Source organism: Sphaerodactylus townsendi, linkage group LG08 (genome assembly GCF_021028975.2).
Source record: "Sphaerodactylus townsendi isolate TG3544 linkage group LG08, MPM_Stown_v2.3, whole genome shotgun sequence".
NCBI classification, from domain to species: domain Eukaryota; kingdom Metazoa; phylum Chordata; class Lepidosauria; order Squamata; family Sphaerodactylidae; genus Sphaerodactylus; species Sphaerodactylus townsendi.
This window is the reverse complement of record NC_059432.1, coordinates 7,092,965-7,105,049: the sequence shown is the minus strand read 5'-3', so window position 1 is coordinate 7,105,049 and position 12,085 is coordinate 7,092,965. Positions and strand designations below refer to the sequence as shown.

Genomic DNA, 12,085 nt, shown 5'->3' with positions numbered 1-12,085 from the left:
TTCTACCCCATGCATAATTTTATAGACTTCAATCATATCCCCCCTCAGCCGCCTCCTCTCCAAACTAAAGAGTCCCAAACGCTGCAGCCTTTCCTCATAAGGAAGGAGCTCCAGTCCCTCAATCATCCTCGTTGCCCTTCTCTGCACTTTTTCTATCTCTTCGATATCCTTTTTGAGATGCGGCGACCAGAACTGAACACAGTACTCCAAGTGCGGTCGCACCACGGCTTTATATAAGGGCATGACAATCTTTGCAGTTTTATTATCAATTCCTTTCCTAATTATCCCCAGCATAGAGTTTGCCTTTTTCACAGCTGCCATACATTGAGTTGACATTCCCATGGAACTATCAACTAAGACGCCCAAATCCCTTTCCTGGTCTGTGACTGATAGCACTGACCCCTGTAGCGTGTATGTGAAGTTTGGATTTTTTGCCCCTATGTGCATCACTTTGCATTTTGCTACATTGAACTGCATTTGCCATTTCTTAGACCACTCACCTAATTTATCAAGGTCCGCTTGGAGCTCCTCGCAATCCTTTGTGGTTCTCACCACCCTACATAATTTGGTATCATCTGCAAACTTGGCCACCACGCTACCCACCCCTACTTCCAGGTCATTTACTTTCCACCTTAGAAGAAGAAGAAGAAGAAGAAGAAGAAGAAGAAGAAGAAGAAGAAGAAGAAGAAGAAGAAGAAGAAGAAGAAGAAGAAGAAGAAGAAGAAGGAGGAGGAGGAGGAGGAGGAGGAGGAGGAGGAGGAGGAGGAGGAGGAGGAGGAGTAGTTTGGATTTATATCCCCCTTTCTCTCCAACAGGAGACTCCTTGCCCTTTTCCCCTCACAACAAACACCCTGTGAGGTGGGTGGGGCTGAGAGAGCTCCAAGAAGCTGTGACTAGCCCAAGGTCACCCAGCTGGCGTGTGTGGGAGTGCACAGGCTAATCTGAATTCCCCAGATAAGCCTCCGCAGCTCAGGCGGCAGAGTGGGGAATCAAACCCGATTCCTCCGGATTAGAATGCACCTGCCCTTAACCACTACGCCACTGCTGCTCCCTTAGCTATCTAAGGGGCCACAGCAGCCTGCTCCAATATCCCCCCGTTGCTCTTCATCCCTCTTCCTCATGAACATGGCTTAGTCAACGGCAGATCAAGTCAGGGTTTTTTACTACATCTTTTACTGTATCTTGTCCAATCCCCCTCTCATTTTCTGCCCCTGTTCCACGCGGCTTCTGCCTACGAAGGCCCCGTGATGGGTGGTCAAGGAAGAAGCGAAGAGAAGGGAGGTACAGGCTGTGGCTGAGTGGTACAGCTTGGCATGCAGGAGTATGTGCCAGTGAGGCAGAAGACCCGTGACGGAGACCCCGAAGAGCCACAGCTGGTCTGAGTAGACTCTGATGGATGAAGCGTTGGATGCAGTGTGAGGCATTTTGCTGTTCAGGAGAGTTCAGACTCCAGAAAGGTGGGCGACAAGGGAGTGGCACAAAGGGGACAGGAGTTGCCTCCATCCACACACGGGATCCCTGGGGCCCAATGCATGCATGGTGGAAGGGGGCCAGGAGGCTGCCAGGCTGCGTTTGCCTCCTACTTGGCATCCGGCAGAGCAGAAGGGCCTTTCCAATAGCTGGCTCTGAAAAGGATGCCAGCAACCAACACCAAATTACCCCATGAGCTTCATGCGCGAACAGGGGTTGAGGGCTCACACCAGCCACCTGAGGGACACATTTTTGTGCACCATACGAGGGGTCCAAGCACCTCAATTCCTAAGGGGACATCGCTTCAATGGACTTGTGGGTGGGTTACAAAATGCTGGCAAGGAAAGCCAGAAAAGGAGGGCTTGAGAGGTCACAGCAGAGATGAGTTGTGAGCACACACCCTGCCAAAGAACTCGGCTGCAGAATGTGGGACCTTGGAATTATATCCAAATAAGGGAGCTTCTAGTCCTCACGTCACGTATAAAAGTATGCATCTGATGCGCACTTACAGCATTAGAAGCAGAACTGCCTACAGCACCGGAAGGGTATTTATGACACTCGTGGTGCCATAAGTCAGAAATGACTCAGCAGCACAGAACACTGCTTTATTCTGATTTTTCTCCAAGTGGCTCGGGATTCAACATACATTTCTCTCTCTTTCCCCAGCCCAATTTCATTAGCAAGATCAGGCTGGCCTGTGCCTGGCTCCAAATCATCCCACAAGCTTTATGCCCAAGCAGGGACTTTAACTGTGGCACTGCCCAGCCTCTCTGCACACTCCACAAATGTGCGGGTTCAACGTGACTGGGGTCCTTGGTCTACTTTTTTTTAATTTAACCTCAGAGTTGGGAAGTTCTACGGCCCCAGGAGGGAGACCGTTTCAGAGGCAAAGTCTTCTTCGGATTCAGGCCAAACCTCCTTTGCTGTAGTTTGGATCCTTTTGCCCAAGGCCTGTCACCCAACAGGGCCAAAAATATGTCCGCCCCACCCTCCGCATGGCTTCCTTTTAGGAGTCAGACAGTGGCAACCAGACCACCTCGCAACAGTCTCCTCTTCCATCCAGAGATTCCCAGCTCATTCAGCTTCTCCTGAGGTTGGTCCCCTGGAGACGCAGCCGTGCAAGGAAAGGTTGGGAGACCTGGGAATGTTCAGTCTGGAGAGGAGGAGGTTGAGGCCGGAGGACCTGACGGCTCTCCTGAAGTATCTGAGGGCAGAGAGCGGCTCCTGTTTGGCAGCAGAGTGGGGATCAATCACCGGGCAGGAATTAGGATTTTTTTGTAATGGCGAGAAAAGTTCAGCACTTGAATCGGCTGCCTGGGGAGGTGGGGAGCTCCCCCACTCTGGCAGTCTTCAAGCAGTGGTTAGACAACCACGTGTCTGGGATGCTCTAGGCCAGGAGTGGCCAACCTATGGCACTCCAGACGTTCATGGACTACAATTCCTATCAGCCCCTGCCAGCATGACCAACTGTCCATAAACATCTGGAGCGCCATAGGTTGGCCACTCCTGCTCTAGGCTGATCCTGCCCTGAGCAGGGAGTTGGACTAGATGGCCTGCAAGGTCCCTTATGATCTTATGATACAGCCTTGGCTACAAACCCCTCACTCGTTCTGCTGCCTGACCCTGGACTCCTTCAGGCTTTCTGACATCCTTCCTAAACTGTGTTGCCCAAAATGGAACACAGGACCCCACATGAGGTCTAACCAAAGCGGTGTACAGCAGCATCAATTACTTGCATAATCTCAACACTGCACTTCTGCTAATGTAGTCTAAGATTGCATTAGCCCTTTTTACTACCACCTCACACCACTGGCTCATATTAAGCTTATGGTTCACTAGGGCTGTTCCTGCATGCCGAAATTGCTCCTCTGTTGGCACGGGGAATGCCCCGATGCAATCAGGAGTTTCGCACAGCCCTCGGTGCTGCAGCGTGGCTGCCATGTTTCTGCCCCGGAGCTGCCATGCGGCAATGGCTTTGCTTCACGAATTTCCTGAACCGCAAAGGTTGAGGCCCTTTTGAAATAACCCTTTGTCCCTCCAGAGGCTTCCACCGCCGTGCAAAACTCCGCCATAGCATAAACAGGGCCAGTTTTCCCATTCTGTCGCTGTGGCCCGCCCCACCAATGGATGAGCGCTGAGAAGCACCCACCCACCCACCCCCGTAAAAAAAGCGGAGGGAGAAACCTTGCTTTTTAGAAAGGAGGGAGAAATCTTGAGCAGAAAAGCAGTGTATGCAGGCGCCGCCAACGGGAGGGTGGTGATTTGTTCTCACAAGCAAGGGTTTTAGATTTACATTTTAGATAGAGGAGGGGTGGAGGATGGCGATCCCGTAGCACACGCATGGATTTTAGATGGGGGGCAGTGCGGTGCAGGGCGCTGATTCCCAGCACCTGATTTGCCATCTGCAACTAAAATAGTGAAAGTGAGTGGGGGGAATGGGGCAAGATTCAGCCAATCCAAACGCAGGAAACGGAGGCTGCCTGCACATGCACGAAAGGGACTACAGAAGAGCTCGCAGTGCTTAAGCAGTGCTTATGGGAAAGCCCTGGGCTTGTGGCGAACCATTCGGGGTTTCCTCGCCAGCCCTGACTCGAGCGAAGGAAAGAGACGGGCAGCAGCAGTGGGGAACTACAAGCAGGGTGAGAAGCCCCGCAGCAGCTACGCTCCCCGGCTAAGCCACGGAGCATTTAGAAAGTGCAAAAACAGCCTCAAACCCTCAAATCCTTTCCACAGGTGGTTCTTCCACCGGGCTTCACACATCAGATATTTATATAGTTGATGTTTACCATACAAGTACAACAATTTACATGAGTCCCTATTACATTTAATTTTATTTGTCTGGGTCAATCCTCTATTCTAGTGGTTCCCAACCTTTTTTCCGCTCATGTGTTCCTTGGCAACCCATTTCCCTAAAATTGTACGCCCACATTAGGAAAGCCATTAAGTAATTTTTTTCACATACTTCCAAACACTTCACAGTGTACCCCAAGTTGGGAACCACGGCTCTATTCTATCCAAGTCCAGCTATATCCTATTTCTGTCCTCTGAGGTGTTCACTGCCTTACCTAGTTTAGTATCATCCTCAAACCTGATGAGCATCTTCTAAACTCCTTCATTCGAGTCACTTATAAAGATGTTAAACAGCACTGGGCCCAAAACCGAACCCTGGGGCACCCTTGGTTGATGGGGACCATGAACTAGCTGGCACCCTTTGTGTACAACTGACCTACCAGCCCTTCATCCACCTAATGGCAATGGAGTCCAACCCATAACTTACCAACTTACCAAAAAGGACCTAATGAGGAACCACATCAAAAGCTCCAGCAGGACCAGCCTTTCCTTTGAAGCTCGTGCTAAAACCCGGTGTGTTCTGGTACCTCCTGTGAGACAGCTAATTCAGCAGCAGATCCACAGAGAGGCGGTGGAGCCCAGCAGCAGATTTTCACCATGACTAAAGGCACATTTGTGCTGCTGTTCAAAGAAAATCTGCTGAATTGTGACTATGATCATACCAGTCAACACTTTGTCTACATAAATAGGAGGCACTATTGTTGTACACATTTGTGCAAATGCAGCACACATTCTGTTTGCCACATGTAGGCAGGGAGACACAAGACCGCAGCCGTTCTCTAAAAAGAACACATTTCATTCTCCCAACCTCTGGACTGACAGGCCAGCCCTGCAAAAGCCCTAGAAGGCCAGCATCCTGGTGAGTGGTGTTTTTCCCACCCAGGCCACTACAAGAATCGATATGTCTTGCAGATATTATGCATAAATAATAACTTCCCCCTTTCCTAGAAGCTGATAAGGTTATGTAAGGTCTTTCAGGTCACAGAAGGCTCTGGCGTGGTTATACAAGGTTCTTGATAGCAGAACCAATTATGAATGGCGTTCGTGATTAAATTGCATTTTGTAATAATAATATACACACAGAGCTACTTTGCTTCCTGCTTTGTTCAGCTGACCACCCTGCGGGTTCAGTGCCGCAGGTATTGCCACGTCTGGCTGCACTCAGGGAGAGGAAAATGACCTGCGGCTCAGTGGACTCTGCTGACATGTCGTCAGGTGCCAGGGCTGGTCATTTACAAGACAGGTGCTGGTCCCAAAGAGGCAGACGTGTCTCTTGCAGAACTGTGATTTGGCAGATGCTGCCTCACTCCCACCAACGCCCAAGAGAGATGGCTGTGAGGAGACATGGCAAAGGGGGCCGGCCGGATCTCCCCCAGGCAGATGAAACACAGTCCCAAGGCCTAGCCTGGGGGAGGGGGGGGGAGAGGTTTCATCCATTTCTTCTCAACTGTTGCTGTATTTCTTCAATGGGATTTTTCAGAACATCCCCAATCCTGATGCTGTTTTGTCCCTTCTTCAGACCCAGCCACTCTGATGTGAAGGAGCAGGTGAGGTCACCTGGCCAGTTAAACCTGACCCAGCCAGCTTTGCAAGAGGTCAGCTGAGCAGAACCTTAAGAGAGAAGGAACACAAGGCTCCCGCCTGTTGCCCATGTATGGCTGGCAGCACGAAACGTCCCAATGTTTGGGCCTCTGTGAAACTGATGCGCAAAAAATGTAAACATCAAAGCACTCCACTTCGTCTCTCTGACCTTATTTGCAACATAGGCTTCTTGAATGCCTTCTATGTCTGCAACACAAACCAGCAGGGAAGAACTCACCATTGGCAAAACCTACGAGCATCCATAAACCAAGGCTGCATTCTGCAGCGATTTGATGCACCCCAGCTGCAAGCAAGTGGAAATCTCCCCTTCTCCAGCATGAGGCTCATAAACAGAGTGACAGCAGATAAATCTGTACTTCTCCAGAGTTACTGTCGTGGCTGGTGGCTCAGATAATAGTAGGCTCTGATCTTACCACTCTGACGGATTTTAAATGGTAATGTACACACCACATGCAAAGGACAGCGCAAACATCCGAAGGTGTCTTCACCCAGCCCCAAAGAAAACACAAATGGCACAACCAGTGTCTTATCTGTGTGTGCTGACTTAGAAATAAGCTTCCACGGAGCTTGCTAGCTACCACACAGCCCAGAAAACCCACAACAGCCAGTTGAATCCGGCCGTGAAAGCCTTCAACAATACATTGCTAGCTACAGTCTGCTGGGGGGCAGCTGAGTGTGTGAACTGCGACCCCTGACCCACACGCCCAGTCCCAAGGGCAGCCCTATGCACCAAGGCCTCATCCCTCATCGGCCTGCCGCTCGCTCGTCTTGCTGCCTGGTTGGGCACCGGCCTCCACTTGCTGGGAAGGGGATCCGCAGACGGAGCTTCAGCGATTAAATGTCCAAGAGCTCAGGACTGGTCAGCCCCGTGGCCAGCATCTGGCCTACCTTAAAAAGCAGGGGATGTACTTCATGCCCCTCCTCTTGAGATTCAAATGGCTGTTATAGGTTTGTTTTATTTTAAATAATTGGAGGTAAAACGGGATGTAGAGGGAAGGCAGCTCAGCACAGCCTGATCTCCTCAGATCCCAGAAGCTAAGCAAGGGTCTGTACTGGAAGGGAGACCACCAAGGAGAGGCAGGCACCGGCAAACCACCTCTGCCTAAACACTTGCCTCGAAAAACCCCTTGCTGGGCTTGCCAAAAGTTGGCCATGAGCAACCTGACAGCACTTTACGCACGCACGCACGCACGCACGCACGCAACATGGGTTGCATGTCCACCAGTTTCAGTTCTGCGGCAGAGATGAAAGTACCGTTTTGATATTCGTATGAGCAGATATTGTTACGTGTCAGAAACATTAAGACATGATACTTAGAGACCCAGCAGGAAATGATGAGGGAAATTGGAATAACATTTGCATGCCCTGCATTAAAAGCATTGGCCAACGGTGACCACAGGGAGCACGTGGGGCCCGTTTGCTTTGACGTGTCCTGCTCGATACCTGATGTCTTCCTTTAGGTCTACCAGCACACGTTTGCCAAATTCCAAGCAAGCGTCACAGGGATTGTAATCGAAGCCCTCGAAAAATGAAACTGCAGAACGGCAAAGGGGTGGGAGAAGAATGGCAACAACTCCATGGGGGAAACCTGGCTGAAACTCTTGGTAAAATCAGAAGAACCCTGCTAGGGAGGTCCCACTAGGCCAGGGGTCTCCAACCTGCGGCTCTCCAGATGTTCATGAACTACAATTCCCATCAGCCCCTGCCAGCATGTCCAATTGGGGATTGATGGGAATTGTAGTTCATGAACGTCTGGGGAGCCGCAGGTTGCAGGCCCCTGCTCTAGGCCAGACTGACAGGGACCTCACATGGGTGGTGAACCAGTTCCTCTGAGCACCCAGGCCTTCCTCAGTGTTGCCTCCTAGCACTGCTATGCAGAGGTTGACTGCTCCTGCACATGGAAGCCCCGTCAGTGCCCACAGCTGGCAGCCCCTGACAAGCTTCTTCTCCCCCCCCCCCCAATCCTTTCACAGTCTATGCCTTGGGGGGGGGGGGGCGCCGCTGAATTCCACGTTTTGAACCCCCACCGAGTAAGAGGCCGCTCCTGTCCCCTCGTCTCGCTTGACAAAAGCCCAGCCCGGAGAGGCCGCGGATTGGGACCCCTCCCTGGGGAAGGCGCTGGGCAGCAGCAGCAGCAGCATGGACGCCCTGCCGCCCCCCCCCCCCGCCGCCGCCCCTCCGGGAAGAGGCTGCCCGCACGAGCCACGGGGACCCCCCGCCCGCCCGCCCGCCCGTCTGCGGGAGATGTTCGGAGCCAGACCCCGGGCATGAAGATGGCTGCTCCTCTCTGCTGCCGCGATGCCGCTAGCTGGGGGGTCTGGCCAGCGAGAGGGCGAAGGGCAGACCCCCCCCCCACCTCCCCGCCCCCGCCCCCGCCCCCGCCCGCCGCTGGCCTCCCGCGCAGTCCGGAGGGCGCCTCCCCCGAAGACCGCTGCAGCCCAGAAGGGAGAGCGCCCGCACCGGGGGTGGGAGGGGGGGGTGCGATGGTGGGGGTGGGCCTGCCACAAACCCTCCCCCCCCCCGCAACCCCGCAGGGGGCCCCCGGCAAGTGTGTCGTCCTCGCCCCCCCCCCCCCCGACCACGGCGAGGCGGCGCCGGACCCACGCGCCCCCCTCCGTTTCCCGGGCAGCCCCCCCCCGCCTCCGCCTCCCGCGCGGGCCGCGCCGCTCCCTACCTGGCTGGCGGGGCTCCCCCGCCCCTCCCGGGCACCGTTGGCACGGGCGGCCAGGAGCACCGCGCGCCGGAGAGGCCTCGGCGACCCACCGGGAGCACCGGCAGCAGCGGCAGCAGCGGCAGCAGGAGGAGGAGGAGGAGGAGCGCCGTCCGTCCGGCCCGCCCCCCCGCCCGGAAAGCCGCGCCTGGAGCAGCCCCTCCGCGCGGGATGCAGCCCCGAGCGAGCCCCGCAGGCCGCCCCTTCCTGCCCCCCCCCCCCCGCGGGAGGCTCCTCCGGCCCCCTCGCTCTCCGCGGCCCTACCTGGCCACAGCCCAGCAGAGCCCCCCCCCCCCCCGCGGGGCCCATTTAAAAGTTTTATGTGCCATCTTTCCACCCGAACGGGTGCCAGGCAGCAAGGCTTCAAAATAGTGGCAACACTGAAAGATGTGTGTGCATGCATACACACAAACTCATGCACCCCCCCCACACACACACAGATACGTATACACACACGCACCCATAGACACGTGTATCATGACAGTGTGATGATAAACCTATGAACCTGGCACATGTGCCTGAGATCTATGTGACATGATGTGCATCTATCAGTGAGTATAAAGTTGCTTCCTTCTGGTTCTGGTGGGTTTTCCCGGGGGCTGCGTGGCCGTGGTCTGGTGGATCTTGTTCCTAACGTTTCACCTGCATCTGTGGCTGGCATCTTCAGAGGTGTATCACAGAGGGGAGTCTGTTACACACAGTGTCCTTCTCTTGCTTCCTTCTGTTCCTTCTCTTGCTTCCTTCTCTTCATTTTTATTTGGCCTGGGGAATTTCAGCAATAACGTTGCATGTTCGGTGGCAACAGATTAAAAGCGGAACATGTAAGGTCGCCTCATCCTGCATCAGATTATTGGCCCATCAAAGGCCATGATGTTTGCTCTGGCTGGTAGCGGCCATGTTACAACCCCCATTACTTTGGACCCTTTTAATTGGGCATGGTGGGGGAATAGAACCTGGGACCTTCTGAACAACAAGCAAATCCTCTGCCACTGACCCACAGCCCCTGGTCTGGGTTAGTCGTTCTCCCACTTGGTCCCGGGAATAGGGGCAGGCCAAAATTGGCACCCTCCATCTTCTCACAGCTGCAGCCGTTCAGTTTCACCCCACCCCCCGCGCCTAGTCTGACACCTGAAGGGAACACGCTTGCCCTCCCATGCTGTGCGGGTATTGAGATTGTGGACAGGGAGGATGGAGATGAAGCATCATTTACAGTGGTCATCTGTCAGGATGCATTTGGGGTGCTGGGGCTGATCATAAAAATCTTGCCTCTCTGTGTACTCCCGGGTGGCTCTCGGCCAAACAAATCCGTTGGGCTGATTTTTTCAATCGCTTCTGTTTTACTGTGCATTTTTCCCCGGGCAAATCAAATAAACTGACTGATGCTCTTTCCTGCCTGCCGGAGGGGGGCGGACTCTGCTGTTATTGTGCCGGTTTCCAGGACAATACTTTCCCCCGCCCATTTGGGACGGACTGTGACTCGCTCCCAGACAAAGCTCCAATTGGCAGATGCTCCGAAGCCGCCCTCCTCCCTGTTAGCTACGTTTGTGGCAGCTAGTCTGGCCACTGTTCCAGATGGGGAAGGGGGTGGTTCTTTACTGTTGCGGGACAGACTTTGGTGTAAAGGCAACTTGCTCTACATCCCGCCTGCCATCAGGTTGGAAATCATCCGTTTGAGTCATGATTCTAAGTCAGCAGGGCATTTTGGCTTTGTGAAAACGCTACATCTGATTCGCAGGCAGTTTTGGTGGCGTTCCATGCGCCGGGATATTGAACTTTATGTGAAAGGATGCCCTGTTTGTGCTATGGCCAAGAGAGTTCCAGGAAAGCCATCGGGGTTGTTGCAACCACTGGAATCGCCTGATGGCCCCTGGAAAGTAATTGCAATGGATTTCATTACCGATCTGCCTCCTAGCAATGACAAGACGGTTATTTGGATGGTGGTGGACTTGTTTTCTAAACAGGCACATTTCATTCCTTGTGCTTCCATCCCAGCTGCTCAGAAGTTAGCTCAGATGTTCATCCAGCATATCTATCGATTGCATTCAGCCTCTGATAAGATCGTATCCAACAGGGGAAGCCAATTTATTTCTTAGTTTTGGAAAGCCTTTCTGCGATTATTAAATATTGATTAAGGACTCTCTTCTCCATACCATCCTCAATCAGATGGAGAGTCGGAGAGATCGAATCAGACTTTGGAGCAGTATTTACAGTGTTATGTGAACTATCAACAGAACAATTGGGTGGCGTTATTGCCATTTGCTGAATATGCCTATATTTATGCGGCTCACAGTAGTACTGGCAAGACTCCTTTTGAAATCGTTTCTGATCGCTCCATGAAACCCCTTCCTTTCCTGCCTCATGGTGTGGCGATTCCGCCTGAACTCAATGAATGGATCCGGGCTTTGGCAGCCAGTTGGCCATCCATTCAAAAGGCGTTACAGAAAGCTCAGATTGCTTACAAGCGGCAGGCTGATAAGCATAGATGTGAGCTCCCCCTAGCAGTTGGTGACATGGTATATCTCTCTACAAAAACACTGTCCTAATCATGACCCCAAGTTTGGTGCAGTTTGGATCATGGGGGCCAAAGTTATGGACTCCCAAAGGGAGTGACCCCTCCCCCATTGTTCCCAATGGGAGCTAATAGAAAATAGTGACTACCGCTTTGGGAGTCCATAACTTTGGCCCCCCCTGAACCAAACTGCACCAAACTTAGGGGGTGTCATCAGGACAGTCTCCAGATGATACCCTGAAATCCTCATGCCGATATGTCTAAAAATACACCCCCTGCAGGCACCCCCAGAAATTCCTCATTGACAGCAATACAGAAGTCGCTGGCAAAACAAAGAATCTCACAAACACAACACACAGACCTTCCCCTTCCCAAAACACCTTCAAGCATCTCTGAGGATGCCAGCCAGCCAGCCACACAGGCAGCCCAAACGAGGGGAGCAGCACCCACCCAACGAGGGGAGCAGCACCACACACAGGCCAGAACAAGATGCTTGCTGGAACTGCTTGCAAGTGGGCACACAGCCCTCTTGCTCCTGGTGGCTTCTTAGGCCACCTTCAAACACCTCTGAGGATGCCAGCCACCCACACATGCAGGCCAAGCGAGGGGAGGAACAGCTACCAGACCCCGGCCACGCAGCACAGTCCCCCAGGGATAGGGCGGTATAGAAATTGAAATAATAAATAAATAAATAAAATAAACTCCCAAAACACTATTGATGTGATCTTCCCTCGTGGCAGAGTGATTCCTCAGAAGGAGGCAGTCGCACAAAGAATTCATTGAAGTGTCAGTTAACCTTTATTGCAACTGCAGAACTCTTTTATACATTATAAGAAGACATCATATACATAAATACAAATAAACATAATATACTCAGCCCAGAAAACCCCCCACAACCAGTTGTTCACTGAAGTATCTCCGAACTCCAAAAGCACGTCCGCCAG

The 12,085-nt window shown here is 52.8% G+C and overlaps 1 protein-coding gene across 1 annotated transcript in view; it reads right to left on the bottom strand.

Annotated features, from left to right (window-relative positions):
• The window catches only part of SORBS1 (sorbin and SH3 domain containing 1), a 244,631-nt gene extending 235,891 nt beyond the window's left edge, over positions 1-8,740 (bottom strand). Inside the window, exon 1 of the mRNA XM_048505888.1 lies at positions 8,597-8,740. The gene's annotated coding sequence lies outside the window, so the exon portion shown is untranslated. The remainder of the gene's footprint in view (positions 1-8,596) is intronic.
• Positions 8,741-12,085: the final 3,345 nt, after the last annotated feature.